Here is a 22,785-nt window from a genome sequence, read left to right on the forward strand (position 1 = left end):
AAAAAAATTAATTTTTTTTTTTTTTGGAAAACCCCAAAGCCAACATTACGACAACCATACGCATAACCATTTTTTCTTTGAAAACCCCCCAAAGCACACCCCGCGTTACGGCAGGGCGTAAAACGGTGTCAAATATTACTAATGTCACACAACCGTCATCGACCACCAACACTGACTCGACCTAGGATATGCGTGTTGCGACGAACCTGTCAAACATGGAAAAATAGATGTAAAAACGTTGAACCACACATGCACGTTGCGTCGTATTAACTCGAAAAATTTAGAACTATATGTAAAATGAAAATTTGCGAAAGATGAAAAGTATAAGTGACAAATTGCAAATAATGAAAAGTTTTGGGTTAAAGTTAAAAAACAAATTATGTAGGGTTAAAATTGCTAAGGGTAAAAACCTTTGGGTTAAAAGTAAAAAATAAACTTTTTTTTAAAATACCCAAAACACAATGTACAACCGATGATGCATTTATAACTTGCTAAGTTAAATATGGAATAATAAATAATAAGATATTTTATGAAACTTTATCCGTAATTTTTTAAATGTTTGAAACATATTAAATTTCATAATAATCTAAATTAAATAATAATTATATACAATTAATGATGGTCTAAAATAATGACAAGTATCCCTCCATTGGTTTCTTTTATTATATAGTACTAGCGGTAAGACCTGTGTGCAAACACGGGTGGTTTCTTAGAAAACCATGCATAACACATATTGATAGAACATATAGATACATGTATAGATATTGTACCAAAATGTGTTATCTATTATAGCTAAAAGATAACTATAAGTACATAGAAAAGATGTCTAACAACCTTAATAAAAGATGTCTAACAAACTTAATAAAATTCATCAGTTACATATGATTATTTCCATTCTCTTATTCAAAAAAGAGAGTATCCACCCGTTGACAATGTAAACTGTTATAAACATAAGTACATATAAAAGATGTCAAACAAACTTAATAAAATTCGAATACAACTTAAGTTTTAACAAACATTAACTAAGAACATAGGATCACCTGCCTAAACAACACACATCAAACCTCACTCAAGAATTTATTACGCAGCAACATGTCCTTTGCTACATGTTGTGATCTGGTTAAATATGTTACTGGAGACAATATAACAGCTGCTGATCCAACAATCTCCCTATACAACAGATGATACGAAAACCCTTTTTTATTACTGATTTTTATTTCTCATCAACATCTCCCTGATTTGTCCTTTGAATTGTAGTTCAAAGTCCAGGGAGAACATGTCTTCTTCATCATCCCTTTCAAGTTGAAGGTCCAACAAATCTTGGAGATCGTATGCATTCAGATTATATGCACTATCCATTTTAATCTCTTCAACACTACCATCTGATCTGATCAAAGTCAATACTTGGGTTTTTTAGCATGACTTCCACTTTACTATTTTTGGATCAGTTGGTTTTCTTTGGCAAAGAATTATTGAAGATGATTTGCAATTGGTTCAGACAAATCAGGTGATGAGAGAAGGTTTTTCGGAGTATCGATTTTTAGAGACAGGGCAGCAGTTGTAGGATAGACTGGGTTTTGAAGAACATTTGAATCTTCAGCTCTAACTTCTTCCAGCTTTTTGTAGGTCTCAACTATCTGCAGTTTAGACCATCTAGCAATGAATATAGCTGGACCATAACCAGCAGCCACAAGCTCTGCTCTCATTCTTTTAAACTTCAATGCCTCATCTGAATCCATTGTTTTGACTTTCTTCCAATTAGGTGGAGTTGGCTTTACCAGACGACCATTATGGATTTTTGTGATTCTGTCGATCTTTTCTCTAAAAGCATCTGCTGACCAGTTTTTGAATTGATCTTCAGTTGCCTTATATGGTTTGTACTTCATAATGTGTACATGCACTCACATGTTAAATTTACGTACCTGGGCAATTATCTTATTACATACCTTGGTGCCGGTCCTAGACCGCATTCACGAATCATCCTCTCCAAGCAATTATGCTTACCTTACACATAACATACTGTTAGTTTTCTCCAAATACATACTTAAGTACATACTTACCTTTGCTTCTACCCTTAGATCTTGATCGAGTCCTGGATTGTACGGGTCCATTGTTACAAGAGCACACAGGTTTGAGTTCAAGTATTTACCTCCTCATACTTGATTTCCCTCAAACCAGGGCTCTGATACCAACTTGTTACACCCTAACATGTAATAATTTGAAAACAACGTAGCGGAAATATGAGCCCAAAAATTTTCGTTCTTTATTAGACATATTATTCACACTAGGGTTCAAATACGAAATCTCATATATTCTTTAAAATGGGTTTACAACGTTCTATAATATTAATGTTCAAGATCTATATAGATCAAACCATGTGACCGTTCTACCCCATACAATCCTAGCTCTCAACTCGAACTAGTCCGCTTCACTTTGTGGATGGTAGAGGTAACCCGAGCGATACCTGCGGACACCACGTATAACCCAACCATTAGTCATTAACATACCATACAACATTAAACTATATAATAGAAATTCGTAAAGCATTCTTGAAGTAAACGTGGAATTGTCCAAGCGCTTTCTTAATTACTCTTTATCCCAAAGTCAGGTTTCATTCCTTCATGGACCCGACAATCTCATGCTTGCATTACATTCCAAGTCAAAGCACATCATTAGTAATCGTAAATATTCAAATGCCTTGATAACGTTCATACATACGTTTATAGCATTGTACATTCATTCACACGTACATTCACACTTACGCACTTAATATCATATATACATATATACATACGTACCTTCATACATGCCTATGTCCCTTCCTACGCACAACAATCATTCACGAGTACATACACAAGTTCCTATTTACCACTTCTTATATATAGGTTTATGCGGAAAAGACATGTTCATAACTTTACAAGGTATAGACAATATAAAATCGACCTACGTGCTTTCTTGATTCCTATTCATATATGCTTATAAAATTTCCTACACTAACACGAAACAATCCATTCATTCACTAACCGGCGACCTTTAACTTCTTTTATATTTGAACCATTCTTAACATAAGTTATGAGGCCTTGGAAAACCCCTTTTTAGTCAAGTCCCATGCTCAAAATATCAAAAATTCAACAAAATGCCAACAGCACGGTCTCGCGACCACGTAAGCCTTGGCTTACTATTACGCGGGGCGCGACAGCTCCACCGTAAGCTACGGTGGCTACCGTAGCTTACAGTGGCCATAAAACTCTTACGGTGAGATGCCACTGTCTTACGGTGGCCAAAAGACTTCAGAACCTACCGTAGCTTACGGTGGCTACCGTAAGCTACGGTAGTGCCCAGCTCAACACCCATTTTAATCACTAAAACTCCCATATCTTGACCCATACACATCCGAATCATATAAAACTTGTTCCTAAATGTCCGTAAAACAATTTCTTACATATTAGACTAAGAATCCTTACCCCGGGTCCTTAATCATTACGAATTTCACTACCGTTACCTTACTTATTCTTATTTATTCGACCCGTTTAATCCCACCAATTTACCTTCGACTTAGATAACTACCTTCGTCTAGCTAGATCAATACTTAACTTAATAACTTCATTCATTACATACCCATACATGATTTTCCCCTCATTCATAAACAAGAAAATTATATATGTATACTAAGAAGTGAGTCGAAGTCACTTACCTCGAATCCCCATTTCATACATGCATCCTTGTATCCTTTTCGTTAGCCTTCCATGCTTTCCCCCACCTTGACATGATCCTATACTTTCATGTCATCATGGTTACCACATTATTAGTATAAATGCACATTCTGATAATGCATTCATTTCACATTCATATCCAACATTGACCTTTACTCGTCGAATTCCAACAACACAATGTATAAGCTAGAAGTCACATATATCACAATTTAATATAGTATGCACCTAATGATTTCCCTAGCATTACATTTGTGACACAAAGCCTTACTACGCTATTTATGCACAGTTGACTTTCAGAAAGTCAACTGTCTATCATATAAATTATCAATTTAATCTCATACATCGACATCATTATAGTCGATTATACTACGAGCATCATATTCGTTTCTTACTCATGTAGTAAAGCACACACACACAACCACAAGATCACATATGCACACACAACATAATCAATTCCCTCCATATTAGTCTTCTCATAATTCCACAACACAACACCATTCAAGATTGACTAATTTTAACACTATCCTTGAACCCAACATTATCCTTACTAGAAAATCCATATATTATACAATCACACCACCCAACTACACAATCAACTAAGTGCATTTGGTGTGCCATATCCTTATGTATAGAGTACAAGCTCCTAATGCACACTTCTACCACATCATACTAACAAATCAAATTTCCACATGAACTTCATCTAAATCACACTTCACATTTTAGTTTGCTAACAATTATATCATTATCACTTTCTATACATATTTACCCGCAACTTGCATACAATTTTTCACATAAGATTGTCACTTAGGCATTTCATCAAGCACTTGATGTGCGTACCACAATTAAAGCACAATGTACAAGTATTTCATGCTTAATCTTCCTAGCTCATACATAATTCATCAATTCTTCTTACTAGTCAACAAATATCATTTACACATAGACATTAACATAGCAAAATCTCTAGTTCATCCAACTCATTCACATTAAATCACAAACCATCAAAAACCCAAGTTCTTAAACATGGGTTCTTTCATTAAAACTCCTAATTGAAATGATTAAATCATTATTATCACTATATTAAGTGCATCTAAACCCAAATTCAATCATTCCTTTCTTCCAAATTACCCAATTAAGAGTAATTCATCAAAAACCCATTAGAATTTCAACTAGGAAGGTTTCAAGAGATAAATTTTGATACTTACATGATGATTTGAAGGTGATGAACACTTTGAAACTCATGGATTGTACATGCAAACTTTCGAATTTATCATCTTCCTCTTCCTAGATTGATTTCTCAAGAGAACACACACACACACTATGTGTGTGTGTCGACGCACACTTCTGCCCAAAATGGGTTCTCCCCTTCTTTTCCATCTTTTAATTAAAACATTTTCCATTTGCCCCTTTTAGCCATTGTAGTTTTGATTGTTATTTGTTTAGTCACAAAACTTTATTACTAATATCTAACTTGTATTTATAACCAAGTTCACTAACTGAGTTACCTCAATATCACACCATGTCAAGTAAATCATTCTTGTAATTTAACATTTGTGTTTTTGGGGTGTTACAGTTCTTGAATCTTTTGACTCTTTATCCATAAGTCTAGTAAAAGTTTTACTTGTAAGACTATTTATTTGAAAAGCTACACCTTGTTCAAAATCTATTTGTGACACTTGTTTTTGTAGGTAGTAGCTTAGAACTCTTGGATACAACAGAAAAGCATTACTACGAACACCTTTTTTCAATTTTTTTCACATTTTTCACATTATTCAACAAATCAGAAAACAGTGCTTGTGATAAATTGTAATCAGATTTTGTTAAAATAGCATAACCCAAATACTGAATGTTTAAAGGTATCTCATTAAATGCGGTGGTCTTGGCTGAGAGACAAGTTAAAAGAGTATGAAACAAAAATTTCATTGGCGGAGGGAATTTTGGTTTGTACATAGTAACTTCCTTTAATTGTGCATCATACCCTCTTTCAATGAACTCTGTATGAAGTTCAGCTTTTTAAAAGTTGGTCTTACCTCCCAAGTCGTCCAATGCAAATGTAGTGGAAATTGTAAAGGGAGAAATTCGTACCACACTTTTCCCGACCTTAGATGTGATGGCAACTGGATTATTATCTTCAGACTCTATTTCAGCATTAAACCAAAATTGTCGGAGTGTTTCTGTATGAACCGGAGCATCAGCAGTAAGGATTGATTTGTATTTTGATGACGTTAAAAGGTCAATTATTGAGTGAAAGCTGGTATTTTTGCTGGTTTTCTTGAAGATGGGGAGGTAGTTGTGAGGGTTTTTGATGTTTAGGGACATGATCGGAGAAGAAGGTGATTGGGGATGAAACAGGGTTTAAGTTAGAGGGTTTTTAATATGTTGGAAACTGTTTTTAAGAATTTTGAATTCGAGACGGCAGTGGTAGAAGCTCAATTTAGGGATGAAACAGCTTTTATATAGAGAGAAAAAGCGAAGGCTGACGTGGCAGTAGTTACAAATATCTGATGGTTAAGATCTGTCCACGTCAGAACCTCTATTGCGACAACCGATGACAGTTGTTTGGAAACCTCTGTTGGTCGACTAAAGAAGTTGGGAACAGTGTGAATTAAACAGTCGTTGGATAAATAGAAGTTATGAGAACGGATGATAACTTTCAACGGTTATTTTATTTTTAGCTAACATCTGTCCAACTCAGAACCTCTCTTGTGATAATGGATGACAGCCAGTAGTATAGTAAATCAACAGTCATTAGGATAAATAGAAATTTTGACAATAGACGGTACCTTTTAGTAGTGGATGTATTTTTAGGCAAGCAGGAGTTTCAAAAACAGTTATTTTCAACAGCTGTAACTCAACAGTCGTAAGTCTAACATCTACTATTAGCCCAACCACTGTTAGTATCAAAACCTCTGTTGAGCATTTTAAGATTGAATATCATATGTTGTTCGTTAATATCTGTTGGCCCATAGCAGACCTTTGCATCTTCAGACATTTATTCATCAGCATATGCTCTCTTTTGTCAGACTTTAGCTACAACACATCTTTTACAACAGCAAATATCGACTCTTTGTAATTAGGTCTTACCGCAAATTCTTCCAAAAAACTGTTATTGATGAACAAATAAATGTCTGAAGATGCAAAACCTCTATTGAGCATTTTAAGATTGAATATCATCTGTTGTTCGTTAACATCTGTTCGTCCATAGCAGACCTTTGCATCTTCAGACATTTATTCATCAGCAGATGCTCTCTTTTGTCAGACTTTAGCTACAACACACCTTTTACAACAGCAAATATCGACTCTTTGTAATTAGGTCTTACCGCAAATTCTTCCAAAAAATGTTATTGATGAACAAATAAATGTCTGAAGATGCAAAACCTCTGTTGAGCATTTTAACATTGAATATCATCTGTTGTTCGTTAACATCTATTCACCCATACCAGACCTTTGCATCTTCAGACATTTATTCATCAGCAGATGCTCTCTTTTGTCAGACTTTAGCTACAAGACACCTTTTACAACAGCAAATATCGACTCTTTGTAATTAGGTCTTACCGCAAATTCTTCCAAAAAACTGTTATTGATGAACAAATATTCTAGATGTTACACATCAACATCAATATCAGTCTGCAATCCTTAGATGTTATTCAAAATTATATAATAATACTTAGGAATGACTGAAATAATTAAAATGAAGATTCGACAACAAAGATTAATAGTATTAAAATTTATTCATTTATTCAACAGTCGTTAGCATAAACAATTGTTTCATAAGAGGGTTCGAATATATGAAAACAGCAGCATGCTTATACAAAGGTCTACAATTACAATTTCACATATTGTGCAACATCAAATCTAATGGACTAACAAACTCCCAACATCTGCTATTTAACCTAACCACTGTTACTATAAAAACCTTTTGTTGGCTCAACATATTTTGAATATCATCTGTTGTTCTTTAACATTTGGTCTCCCATACAGACCTTTCCTTCTTCACTCTTTCATCATTAGCAGATGTTCTCTTTTACCACACTTTAACTACAACAGACTTTTTACAACTCCAAATATTAACTCTCTGTAATTTGCAGGAGCACAGATTCTTCAAAAAATCGCTATCAATGATCAAATTTTATACCTTGTTTTATCTTTTACACTCATCTGTTCACCATTAAACCAACCCTTGATCCTATTCAACCTCTGTTGACTTACCAAACATCTGTTCAGACACATTTCAACATCAACATAATCTAAATCAAACTCAAACATTAAATTAGTAAAACGAAAACGCAACAACAGAGATTCATAAGATTAAAATTTATTCATTTATTTATGACATTAAAAGTCCAATAATTACATAACATATTGAACAACTAAGCTTTCAAATCTAAAATAATAGCAAGAATTAAGAAATTTTAGCTTCAACTCCATCGATTGCTGAACCTCTCGATGTATGTCCTTCAGCATCGCCATGAACTCCATGTCTCTACCACCGCACTCTATATTACTGACAACACAAAGCTCACGAACGGAAGTTGAAGGCATCCGCATCAGATTTCTGGAAACCTGCTCTCTCGTGAACAGGCCAACTTGCAATCCATCAAAACATCTCTTCAGCTCTTGAAGAGTAGCCCTATCTTTATACACCTGCTCGTCGATTTGCCTGACAAAACGCTGCTTTAAGTCATCTGATTTTGCAGAAGTGAATGACGCCATCTCAATAAACTATATTACTCGACTTTCTTGAAAGTATGGTATCTTCGTAGGAAAACGTAATGAAAAATAGGTGAAGTGGCTATGAGTTTATATACTGAAATATCTAACAGTGAAAGAAATCACACTTAAAGTTATTGTACATTAATAATCTAATCAATCAAAACGTGTAGATTTAATAAAAACATATTAATGTATATTTCAAAACAGCAGTCTTTTAATGCAAAAACCTTTTCAAACCTTAACTTTTATGGGAAAACTGTAAAATTAAATATCAAGAAACCCAAGGGACAAATTTTCGAACTTCAAAGAACAAAAGCAGATTATCATAATTACAATTAACCTCTTCATTTACCATGTAGACGTGTTTTTAAACTCTATAAAAGACCGATGATTACTTTTGATTCAAAACATCAACAAATTGTCCTACATGATAAGGATCATTATAGAACACTAATTATTGCGAGAACAAAAAGAACAACTCTAAATCACTAAATTTGGGGGTTTAAGTTCATATTTCTTAAATTTTATGTTTCTTACATTCATATGTATATTATATAAACATAAAAAGATCATATATTTTCCCCTACACAGACTACATACATGTAGGTAATTTAGCCTACACATAACCTACATTTGTGTAGATTATTTAAAAACTGAATATTTTTCATATTTTGTTTTAAATTATAGTGTGAGAAACAATAAATCTTATATTTATAACATTTTCATTTCATTTTTAGGTTTTTAGGATTGAAAAAATGAATGATTCATTTTGTTCTGCGTGTTCTCGCAATATTTAGTGTTCTGCATAGAACCTTTCCCTTGTCCTACAAATCACTATCTGTCAAAAATTGTTTCAAATCAGAAAATCCAACAAAAAATCTACATGGCAAACTTCAGCTTCTACCACTGGTCAGACACCAGCGATTTTAAAACACAATTCTCGATGTGGTCACTCAAAGAAAAAAGAACAGATGAAGAACTAAACAGGAAAGTCGACATAATCAATGACACTAATTACAACAAAACCTGGAACAGCATAGCATTGCTCGACGAAGTCCTCCACTCTCCACCATCAGATTTCCAGAAGAATACAGAAGAATTTCTGACACAACTAATAAAACAGGATCAGAAAATCTGCAACATGCTAACTGATCTGAAAACCAAAAGAGAGCATGAAATCACATGGAGAAAGGCCAGAGTCTACGAAATCCTAGCAAGTGTTAACTCTAGCGTGTAATAGTTTATAAATATGTTAGTAAATTTCTATTTTTCTATGTAATAGTTTAATTTAATATTCTCAACATGCATCTTAACATATTCTAAAATGTCAGTGTCAATAAAAACTCTCTACGTCATCAACACTTGTTTGTTCATATTCATTTTAAACTACAGGTAATCAAAATAAGAAACAAACCTAAAATGCAAAGGTCTCCTCTCAACTGTTGTAGCACATCTAACTTTTTACGATATTGCACCACTCTATACTCTGTATAAAAGAAGAAAATCTTGCTGACATAAGAAAAACTGACTTTCGATTTAACGAAAATCGAACAATGCCTCTCTCCCATCGAAGAAGATAGCACATGCAACTATTCTTTTGTAAAATATAGATAGACATTATTTTGTAAAATAGCCTAAATTATTAGAACTTTTCTTTTGTTACATTCTTCAAAATAGTCTTACTTTTTTTTTAAAGTTTAAAGATAATTATTGTATTTACTCAACTGAATCTATGAGAATGACTTTTTTTCCTTTTTATTTACATAAATGTTTTTTAAAAACTTAAAGTCTTAAATGTTTTTTCTAATTTTCACAAGTGTCTTCTAGTAAGTACATAAATGTTTTTTCAATACCCACTTTATAATGCAATTTCGTTTTAGACCAAAACATCAATCAACATATTTTACCCTTATAAAACTGTCTATAGTTTCTATATAAACATGTTGCAGAATATAACGCAAAGAGTAAATTACGTTTTTGGCCCCTGTGGTTATATCACATTTACTATATTAGCCCAAAATAAGAATTTTTAACATATCTGCCCCCATGGTCTCTATAACTAACCATTTTGGCCCCTAAGTCTAACCATTTTGGCCCTTATGGTCTCTATAACTAACCATTTTGGCCCCCATGATCTCTAGACTCAGGGGCCAAAATGGTTAGTTATAAAGACCATAGGGGCAGATATGTTAAAAATTCTTATTTTGTGCTAATATAGTAAATGTGATATAACCACAGGGACCAAAAACGTAATTTACTCTAAAGCAAAAATAAAATGCCATATAACATGTAAACATCTTAGAAAATATTATAGGCCGTTCATTTTGGAAAATATGAGGTTGCCAAACTTATTTTGATTTTTTACCTCTTTACATCCGTGTGAGATTTGTAGGAACCACTACTAGAAAAAATCATTTTTCCCATAAAAAGTTTCCCACAAATTTCCTACAACTCAATTTTTGCTACAAGTTTTTTACCGTTTTTCGACAAAATGGAAAAACAAAAAAAAAAACCCAAAACTTATCCATAATTTTCTGACAAAATTGCCACACAACACACATTTGTAGCAATTTTGCAGCAAAATAAATTACCTTTGTGACAAAATTCCTACAAAATAAATAATAAATTTAAATTATTTGTTACTATAGCAAAATAAATAATTTAAAAAATAAAATTTCTAAAATTTGTCGGAAATTTGTAGCAACTAGCTACAAATTTGCGACAATTGTAATTTATTTAATTTTTCGAGTTTGAATTTCAGTAAAATAAATAATTAAATAAAATAAAGTGTTAAATCTGTCGGAAATTTGTAGCAAATTGACCCTGTTTGCTACAGTTTTTCGACAAAAAAGGGTTAAATTATTTGTTATTTCTTAACTTAGTTAAATAAAAAAATTTAAAAAGAAAATGCTAAACTTGTCGAAAATTTATAGCAAATTGACCTCGTTTGTTACAATTTTCTTACAAAAAAAAATTATTATATTTGTAATGTCTAAATTTTTGTAAAATAAATAAATTAAAAAAAATTAAAACTTAATTTGTAGCAAGTTGCTACAAATTTCCTACAAAAAAGTTATCTTATTTGTTAATTTATCAATTTTAGAAAAAACATATATTTTTTAGAAATAAAATGTTAAAATTGTCAGCAATTTGTAGCAAATTGACCCTGTTTGCTACAGTTTTTCGACAAAAAGGGTTAAATTATTTGTTATTTCTTAACTTAGTTAAATAAAAAATTTAAAAATAAAATGCTAAATTTGTCAAAAATTTATAGCAAATTGACCTCGTTTGTTACAATTTTCTTACAAAAAAATTTATTATATTTGTAATGTCTAAATTTTTGTAAAATAAATAAATTAAAAAAATTAAAACTTAATTTGTAGCAAATTTGTAGCAAGTTGCTACAAAATTCCTACAAAAAAATTATCTTATTTGTTAATTTATCAATTTTAGAAAAACATATATTTTTTAGAAATAAAATGTTAAAATTGTCAGCAATTTGTAGCAAACTAACACCAGTAGCTACAGATTTCCTACAAAAACATATTGTTATTTATCAATTATTAAAAACATATAGTTTTGAAAATAAAATTTTACATTTGTCGATAATTTGTAGGAAATTGACAACAGTTCCTACAGATTTCCTACAAACAGAAAGTTATTTTATTTGCTATTTATCAAATTTAGAAAACATATATTTTAAAAAAAATAAAAATTTAAATTTGTCAGAAATTTGTAGCAAATTATCACTAGTTGCTACAGATTTCCTACAAAAACAATATTTTATTTGTTAATTATTAATTATTAAATTCATTTAATTTTATTTGTCAATAATTTGTAGCAAATGACCCCTATACTGGCTCAAGAATAGTTACGGGGGCGTAAAACAAAAAAATACGCTGATGGGGACCGACATACTATGTGTAATGCTTTACTCATTTACGACAAATAATAAATAAAAAGGTCATTCACTCATTTATGATACCATGCCATACCATACCATACCATACAACCCGCACTTTCGCGCTTGTTACTCTCGTTACTCTCGTTATGCCTAGCACCATAGATTCTAATCATAATGTAAAGTATAACGCTTACTACGCTACTTCGCATATTTTTCGTAAACACATCGCTTATTGCAACAAGCTATATCACAACACTTACATTTTTCGCATATACTACTACGCTATTGCTACGCTACTTGCAAACACAAACGCAAAACGCAGTTACTTATGTTATGACCTATTATATTATACTATTATAGTAATAGTTAGATATAAATATCTAAGTATTAAAACTTGTTTAAACGCGCACACGCTGGCACGCGCAACTCAACTTATCGCACTGAAACGCAACATAACACGACACTACTTATCTTGCTAAAACGCTTTAGGTATCCACAATGGTTAATGCAACAAAACACGTCGATCGAATCAAAAGTTGGAAAACTAACTCGCATAAACTCGACCGTCCGAATGGACATCTGTCCGAATGACCATCCGACCGGATGGCCATTCAACCAGACGAAGCCATCCGATCACAACCCATTCGAACGCACCGCCTTGAATCCCACCCTCACCTATAAATAAGGCCATTGTGTCTCATTTCAACACTTTGGTTCTCTCATTCGCTCCCAAGCTCTCAGTCGTGATTCAAGGCCAAATTGTAAGCTTTTTCCCTCAAATCTATGATAATCTTCATCTCTAATCACTTCTACATCATCTTCTTCATCAAAATCACACACAAACACTAACTTTTTCCCTGAAATCTCTAATTCGGACCTCTTGAAGGTGGTTTCCACCCGTTTTGCTCAGACAAACTGTTGTGGAACACCATTTGATCAAGATTGGTTCTAGATCTAAAGGATTTCACACTTTTTAGCTTAATCTCAACAAGATTTCAACACTTTTTCATCTATTTTTGACTTTTCTTCAAATTTCTACGCAAAACTGATGGAATCTAGACTTGATCAGACTCTCGACTCGTTCCTTAGTCGAGAGCCGGCTTGAAAACGGATTTCCACCGGAAAGATGACCGATTAACGGGTCAAACATGAATCTTCATCAAGAACAATACGTTTGACCGAATGGGTTAAGACCATCCGATCGAATGAGCTGGACTTAGTACTCTTCCGTTAATCTTTTACCATCTCACTCACACCCCCTTCTTCTTATCCTATATAACCATCCGATCGAATGAGTTGGACTTGGTGACCGGAGCCGGGATTCCGGCCGAGCTACGACGCTCTTCTTCTGCCCAGCAAAGCACCCCAATCTCCCTTAATCTTTTACTTAATTTTTCGAGTTTGAATTTCAGTAAAATAAATAATTAAATAAAATAAAGTGTTAAATCTGTCGGAAATTTGTAGCAAATTGACCCTGTTTGCTACAGTTTTTCGACAAAAAAGGGTTAAATTATTTGTTATTTCTTAACTTAGTTAAATAAAAAAATTTAAAAAGAAAATGCTAAACTTGTCGAAAATTTATAGCAAATTGACCTCGTTTGTTACAATTTTCTTACAAAAAAAAATTATTATATTTGTAATGTCTAAATTTTTGTAAAATAAATAAATTAAAAAAAATTAAAACTTAATTTGTAGCAAGTTGCTACAAATTTCCTACAAAAAAGTTATCTTATTTGTTAATTTATCAATTTTAGAAAAAACATATATTTTTTAGAAATAAAATGTTAAAATTGTCAGCAATTTGTAGCAAATTGACCCTGTTTGCTACAGTTTTTCGACAAAAAGGGTTAAATTATTTGTTATTTCTTAACTTAGTTAAATAAAAAATTTAAAAATAAAATGCTAAATTTGTCAAAAATTTATAGCAAATTGACCTCGTTTGTTACAATTTTCTTACAAAAAAATTTATTATATTTGTAATGTCTAAATTTTTGTAAAATAAATAAATTAAAAAAATTAAAACTTAATTTGTAGCAAATTTGTAGCAAGTTGCTACAAAATTCCTACAAAAAAATTATCTTATTTGTTAATTTATCAATTTTAGAAAAACATATATTTTTTAGAAATAAAATGTTAAAATTGTCAGCAATTTGTAGCAAACTAACACCAGTAGCTACAGATTTCCTACAAAAACATATTGTTATTTATCAATTATTAAAAACATATAGTTTTGAAAATAAAATTTTACATTTGTCGATAATTTGTAGGAAATTGACAACAGTTCCTACAGATTTCCTACAAACAGAAAGTTATTTTATTTGCTATTTATCAAATTTAGAAAACATATATTTTAAAAAAAATAAAAATTTAAATTTGTCAGAAATTTGTAGCAAATTATCACTAGTTGCTACAGATTTCCTACAAAAACAATATTTTATTTGTTAATTATTAATTATTAAATTCATTTAATTTTATTTGTCAATAATTTGTAGCAAATGACCCCTATACTGGCTCAAGAATAGTTACGGGGGCGTAAAACAAAAAAATACGCTGATGGGGACCGACATACTATGTGTAATGCTTTACTCATTTACGACAAATAATAAATAAAAAGGTCATTCACTCATTTATGATACCATGCCATACCATACCATACCATACAACCCGCACTTTCGCGCTTGTTACTCTCGTTACTCTCGTTATGCCTAGCACCATAGATTCTAATCATAATGTAAAGTATAACGCTTACTACGCTACTTCGCATATTTTTCGTAAACACATCGCTTATTGCAACAAGCTATATCACAACACTTACATTTTTCGCATATACTACTACGCTATTGCTACGCTACTTGCAAACACAAACGCAAAACGCAGTTACTTATGTTATGACCTATTATATTATACTATTATAGTAATAGTTAGATATAAATATCTAAGTATTAAAACTTGTTTAAACGCGCACACGCTGGCACGCGCAACTCAACTTATCGCACTGAAACGCAACATAACACGACACTACTTATCTTGCTAAAACGCTTTAGGTATCCACAATGGTTAATGCAACAAAACACGTCGATCGAATCAAAAGTTGGAAAACTAACTCGCATAAACTCGACCGTCCGAATGGACATCTGTCCGAATGACCATCCGACCGGATGGCCATTCAACCAGACGAAGCCATCCGATCACAACCCATTCGAACGCACCGCCTTGAATCCCACCCTCACCTATAAATAAGGCCATTGTGTCTCATTTCAACACTTTGGTTCTCTCATTCGCTCCCAAGCTCTCAGTCGTGATTCAAGGCCAAATTGTAAGCTTTTTCCCTCAAACCTATGATAATCTTCATCTCTAATCACTTCTACATCATCTTCTTCATCAAAATCACACACAAACACTAACTTTTTCCCTGAAATCTCTAATTCGGACCTCTTGAAGGTGGTTTCCACCCGTTTTGCTCAGACAAACTGTTGTGGAACACCATTTGATCAAGATTGGTTCTAGATCTAAAGGATTTCACACTTTTTAGCTTAATCTCAACAAGATTTCAACACTTTTTCATCTATTTTTGACTTTTCTTCAAATTTCTACGCAAAACTGATGGAATCTAGACTTGATCAGACTCTCGACTCGTTCCTTAGTCGAGAGCCGGCTTGAAAACGGATTTCCACCGGAAAGATGACCGATTAACGGGTCAAACATGAATCTTCATCAAGAACAATACGTTTGACCGAATGGGTTAAGACCATCCGATCGAATGAGCTGGACTTAGTACTCTTCCGTTAATCTTTTACCATCTCACTCACACCCCCTTCTTCTTATCCTATATAACCATCCGATCGAATGAGTTGGACTTGGTGACCGGAGCCGGGATTCCGGCCGAGCTACGACGCTCTTCTTCTGCCCAGCAAAGCACCCCAATCTCCCTTAATCTTTTACCATCTCACTCACACCCCCTTCTTCGGTCTACTCTATACTCTCTTCTCTCTTCTCTCTCCTGATAATACAGCCGACCACCACCGTGTACGGCGGCGGCGCGACGGCACCGGGGAAACGAGAACTCAATCAATATCGGGGACATAACAAATCCTTCCTCTTGTCCTATATAACCCAAATCATTATATATTCCGAATACAAAGCCCGCCTTATAAAAAAACCCAAATCCGTGGAACTAGTGACCCGAAGTGAATCACCGACGTCCGACCCGAACATATGACCTCGAAACAGTGCGATAAAATATTGTTTAGGTCCGGTACCTTCCGACCCCCCTGTGAAAATTTTCAAGCTTCGCCACTATTTGTGCATGTATGTGTGTCTATGTCTGTGTGTATATGCATTTGTGTTTGTGTGTATATATATATGTGTCTATGTCTATGCGTATATGTATATGTGTTTGTGCATGTATGTGTGTACCTTTGGTTATGTGGAGGAATGACCCGGCCCGGTCATTCCGGGTCAAATACTAACCTTTTTATTGATCCTTATGTAACCTAGGAACTGTGTATATATTTATGTGTCAATATACGCATGTGTATGGATGTGTGTACTGTACACGTGTATGTATTTATGTGTACGTATGTGTTAGTGTATTCATATATGTGTGCACGCATGCATAAGCAGATATACATTAGGGGTGGCAATCGTGTCGGGTTGACGGGTTAGGGGTTGTCAGGTTGAAATGTTCAATCCGAACCATATTATTATTCGACTCAAAGATTTCAACCCTAACCCGACCCATATTAATTCGGGTCGAACCGAACTCAACCCGTTTAACCCATATTTTTAAATGAGTGACATAAGTTGACGATTTATAAACGAGTTGTTCGGTTTTAAGCGCGTTATCGATAACATGTTTAATGATAAGTATGACTGTGATAAATAAATAATATAATGTGTCACAATTAACATTACTATAACTAACCATGTAAAATAGAAACCGAAAAAAAAAACAAAAATATAAAAGATTTTTTATCTAAATAGTTAAACGGGTTAATGGGTCAACCCGTTTTTATACGGGTCAACCCGAACCCGACCCGTTTTTAATACGGGTCAACCCAAACCTATTTTTTTCGTGTCGGGTTCGGGTCAGGTTAACGGGTCGTGTCAATAATTGCCGCCCCTAGTATACATTTTAGTATTTCTTTTAATTAATAAAGAAAAAAATAAAATTTAACATGTCGTCTTTATACATCAAAGGTAATTTATTTTAAAAAGTAATTTACCTTTACCTGTAGGAACGATATTTCGTTTCTATAGGTTTCCCTCCTTTTCCAAAACAATAAGCGGGACATTTTCCCTCCCATATCTTTTCCCCCCTTTCACCAAACGTTATTTTCACTTCTCAGACTCATCCACGCACCCTCAATCTCTTTCCCCCTTTCACCTTCCTTTCACATCAGACTCACGCGAACAACCTGCTCCGAATTGAACTCCGGCCAACGTTGAAGACCACATGAACAAACTGCTCGGATTTGATCCCCAACCATCGTCGAACAAGTCCTAACCACGTCTGCTCGGGATGAACAACCCCTAATCACCATCTCGAAATCGGTAACACAAATTTCGTTTTATGTTGTGTTGATAATTTTTCATCATACATGTCTCATTTCCCCTTTGTTTGGCTACTAGGGTTTGGATGGGGAGTTTGTTAGATAGTTTTGAGCTAAATAGGGACTGTGAGTAGGGGTGCAAACCAGTCGAGCGGCTCACGAGCTACTCGAGATCGGCTCGAGAAAAAGTTCGAAACGAGCCGAGCCTTATCGAGCCCGAGCCGAGCTTGAGCCTAAAATAAAACTCATTTGTTTATCGAGCCTCGCATGTGAAGCTCGTTAGGCTCGTCGAGCCTTAGTGTAAACGAGCCGAGTCAAGCCAAGCTTATTTAAACTTGTTTACAAGCCGACCTTGAACCTAAAAATAAACTTATTTAGTAAACGAGCCCGAGCTTCACTTATCGAGCTTGCGAGCCTAAAATGTCTATTATTTATATTATTTTTGTTTAATATATTAATTAATTGATAATAAACGAGCCGAGCTCGAGCTTGAGAAAATACCAACGAGCCGAGCTCGAGCTTTGAAAACCAAGCTCGAGCCCGAGCTCTCATAAGTTAATCGAGCTTGAGCCTGGTCGAGCTCGGGCTCAGCTCGGCTCGTTTGCACCCTTAATCGTGAGTTTCTTGAACAAGAAAGAATTATGGATTACAGTTCGGATCCTGCCACCTTTCTTGTGGTACCGTATGTATTACCCGATTTGTTTGTGTTATATTTCAAATGAGTAAAATCAAAAAGCTCAGCTAGAAGAAATAGTTTCAAAGTCTGCCTTTTATGCATGCAAATTTCTAGATTGTTTCTGATCTTATGGTAGTAATATTTACCACATTATTTATCTGTGAAAATGACCTAAAGGTGTTTGAGGGTTAACCCAGTCAAACCTAGCCCGATCGTTTTCAACAAAAGTGACACGTTTTAATCCAACCCTGTTTTGACCCGTTACCTGACTCACCCATACTTTTTTTGCACATATTTGATAAATTACAATTCTACAGGTGGCCTCCAATAAGCTTGGCGTTAGCATGCCAGCTCGGAAAAAGAATCCCGTTTCGAACAATTTCAACAAGAGCGCGTAAAAGAGAGGGCCGACCAAGCGACATGGCAAAAAACTATGAAAGAAAAGTTGAAAAACAGCGGAAATAAGTAAAAACTCTCGTCTTGTTAAGTATTGAAATGTTAAAGATATGATTAGTTTTCAATGCTTTTAATAAGGTTTTTTTTGTGCTTTTTGGAATGTTTTAGAATTTTTGGAATGTTTGTAATGTCTTAGAATGTTGTTTTATTATTTTTTGAATGTTTTAGAATTTTGCTACAATTTTTTTGGAATATAATAGTAATTTTGCTGGATTTTTTTCATAAAAAATGGTTTTTTTAATTTCTTTAATTTTTTACAGTTTGTCACAAATATGTAGCAAATAGCTACATTCTGGGTTGTAGGAAATTTGTCGCAACCTACAAAATTTTTTTTGTGGTTTGTAGGAATTTTGTCGTAACCTTCAAAAAAATATTTTTTTGGATTGTAAGAATTTTGTCACAAAACTTAAAAAAACTATTTTTTAAGTTGTAGGAAATTTGTGGCAAAATTAAAAAATATATTTTCCAATTTGTAGGAAATTTCTAGATTGTTTCTGATCTTATGGTAGTAATATTTACCACATTATTTATCTGTGAAAATGACCCAAAGGTGTTTGAGGGTTAACCCAGTCAAACCTAGCCCGATCGTTTTCAACAAAAGTGACACGTTTTAATCCAACCCTGTTTTGACCCGTTACCTGACTCACCCATACTTTTTTTGCACATATTTGATAAATTACAATTCTACAGGTGGCCTCCAATAAGCTTGGCGTTAGCATGCCAGCTCGGAAAAAGAATCCCGTTTCGAACAATTTCAACAAGAGCGCGTAAAAGAGAGGGCCGACCAAGCGACATGGCAAAAAACTATGAAAGAAAAGCTGAAAAACAGCGGAAATAAGTAAAAACTCTCGTCTTGTTAAGTATTGAAATGTTAAAGATATGATTAGTTTTCAATGCTTTTAATAAGGTTTTTTTTGTGCGTTTTGGAATGTTTTAGAATTTTTGGAATGTTTGTAATGTCTTAGAATGTTGCTTTATTATTTTTTGAATGTTTTAGAATTTTGCTACAATTTTTTTGGAATATAATAGTAATTTTGCTGTATTTTTTTCATAAAAAATGGTTTTTTTAATTTCTTTAATTTTTTACAGTTTGTCACAAATATGTAGCAAATAGCTACATTCTGGGTTGTAGGAAATTTGTCGCAACCTACAAAATTTTTTTTGTGGTTTGTAGGAATTTTGTCGTAACCTTCAAAAAAATATTTTTTTGGATTGTAAGAATTTTGTCACAAAACTTAAAAAAACTATTTTTTAAGTTGTAGGAAATTTGTGGCAAAATTAAAAAATATATTTTCCAATTTGTAGGAAATTTCTAGATTGTTTCTGATCTTATGGTAGTAATATTTACCACATTATTTATCTGTGAAAATGACCTAAAGGTGTTTGAGGGTTAACCCAGTCAAACCTAGCCCGATCGTTTTCAACAAAAGTGACACGTTTTAATCCAACCCTGTTTTGACCCGTTACCTGACTCACCCATACTTTTTTGCACATATTTGATAAATTACAATTCTACAGGTGGCCTCCAATAAGCTTGGCGTTAGCATGCCAGCTCGGAAAAAGAATCCCGTTTCGAACAATTTCAACAAGAGCGCGTAAAAGAGAGGGCCGACCAAGCGACATGGCAAAAAACTATGAAAGAAAAGCTGAAAAACAGCGGAAATAAGTAAAAACTCTCGTCTTGTTAAGTATTGAAATGTTAAAGATATGATTAGTTTTCAATGCTTTTAATAAGGTTTTTTTTGTGCGTTTTGGAATGTTTTAGAATTTTTGGAATGTTTGTAATGTCTTAGAATGTTGCTTTATTATTTTTTGAATGTTTTAGAATTTTGCTACAATTTTTTTGGAATATAATAGTAATTTTGCTGTATTTTTTTCATAAAAAATGGTTTTTTTAATTTCTTTAATTTTTTACAGTTTGTCACAAATATGTAGCAAATAGCTACATTCTGGGTTGTAGGAAATTTGTCGCAACCTACAAAATTTTTTTTGTGGTTTGTAGGAATTTTGTCGTAACCTTCAAAAAAATATTTTTTTGGATTGTAAGAATTTTGTCACAAAACTTAAAAAAACTATTTTTTAAGTTGTAGGAAATTTGTGGCAAAATTAAAAAATATATTTTCCAATTTGTAGGAAATTTGTAGCAAACTGTTAAGAGAAAGTTTTATAATTTTGTAGGAATTTTGTCACAAAATAAAAATAATTATTCGTAATTATGAATAATTTTTCTTATTAATGTTATTAATTTTAAAAGTAAAATATCATAAAATAAAATACAAAATAGGCATAATTGTGGAAGAATTGTAGGAAAAACATAAAAAACCGGTTTGTAGGTATTTTGTGGCAACGCTTGTGACGATAGATTTTTTGTCAAAAATTTGTGGGAAATTTTTTCATAATTTTGTAGCTAACGTGATTTTCGACAAGTTTATTTTGCACAATTATGCCTATTTGTGGGAAAAAGTTCGAAACGAGCCGAGCCTTATCGAGCCCGAGCCGAGCTTGAGCCTAAAATAAAACTCATTTGTTTATCGAGCCTCGCATGTGAAGCTCGTTAGGCTCGTCGAGCCTTAGTGTAAACGAGCCGAGTCAAGCCAAGCTTATTTAAACTTGTTTACAAGCCGACCTTGAACCTAAAAATAAACTTATTTAGTAAACGAGCCCGAGCTTCACTTATCGAGCTTGCGAGCCTAAAAAGTCTATTATTTATATTATTTTTGTTTAATATATTAATTAATTGATAATAAACGAGCCGAGCTCGAGCTTGAGAAAATACCAACGAGCCGAGCTCGAGCTTTGAAAACCAAGCTCGAGCCCGAGCTCTCATAAGTTAATCGAGCTTGAGCCTGGTCGAGCTCGGGCTCGGCTCGGCTCGTTTGCACCCTTAATCGTGAGTTTCTTGAACAAGAAAGAATTATGGATTACAGTTCGGATCCTGCCACCTTTCTTGTGGTACCGTATGTATTACCCGATTTGTTTGTGTTATATTTCAAATGAGTAAAATCAAAAAGCTCAGCTAGAAGAAATAGTTTCAAAGTCTGCCTTTTATGCATGCAAATTTCTAGATTGTTTCTGATCTTATGGTAGTAATATTTACCACATTATTTATCTGTGAAAATGACCTAAAGGTGTTTGAGGGTTAACCCAGTCAAACCTAGCCCGATCGTTTTCAACAAAAGTGACACGTTTTAATCCAACCCTGTTTTGACCCGTTACCTGACTCACCCATACTTTTTTTGCACATATTTGATAAATTACAATTCTACAGGTGGCCTCCAATAAGCTTGGCGTTAGCATGCCAGCTCGGAAAAAGAATCCCGTTTCGAACAATTTCAACAAGAGCGCGTAAAAGAGAGGGCCGACCAAGCGACATGGCAAAAAACTATGAAAGAAAAGCTGAAAAACAGCGGAAATAAGTAAAAACTCTCGTCTTGTTAAGTATTGAAATGTTAAAGATATGATTAGTTTTCAATGCTTTTAATAAGGTTTTTTTTGTGCGTTTTGGAATGTTTTAGAATTTTTGGAATGTTTGTAATGTCTTAGAATGTTGCTTTATTATTTTTTGAATGTTTTAGAATTTTGCTACAATTTTTTTGGAATATAATAGTAATTTTGCTGTATTTTTTTTCATAAAAAATGGTTTTTTTAATTTCTTTAATTTTTTACAGTTTGTCACAAATATGTAGCAAATAGCTACATTCTGGGTTGTAGGAAATTTGTCGCAACCTACAAAATTTTTTTTGTGGTTTGTAGGAATTTTGTCGTAACCTTCAA

Source organism: Helianthus annuus, chromosome 17, assembly GCF_002127325.2.
Source record: "Helianthus annuus cultivar XRQ/B chromosome 17, HanXRQr2.0-SUNRISE, whole genome shotgun sequence".
In the NCBI taxonomy this organism is placed as follows: domain Eukaryota; kingdom Viridiplantae; phylum Streptophyta; class Magnoliopsida; order Asterales; family Asteraceae; genus Helianthus; species Helianthus annuus.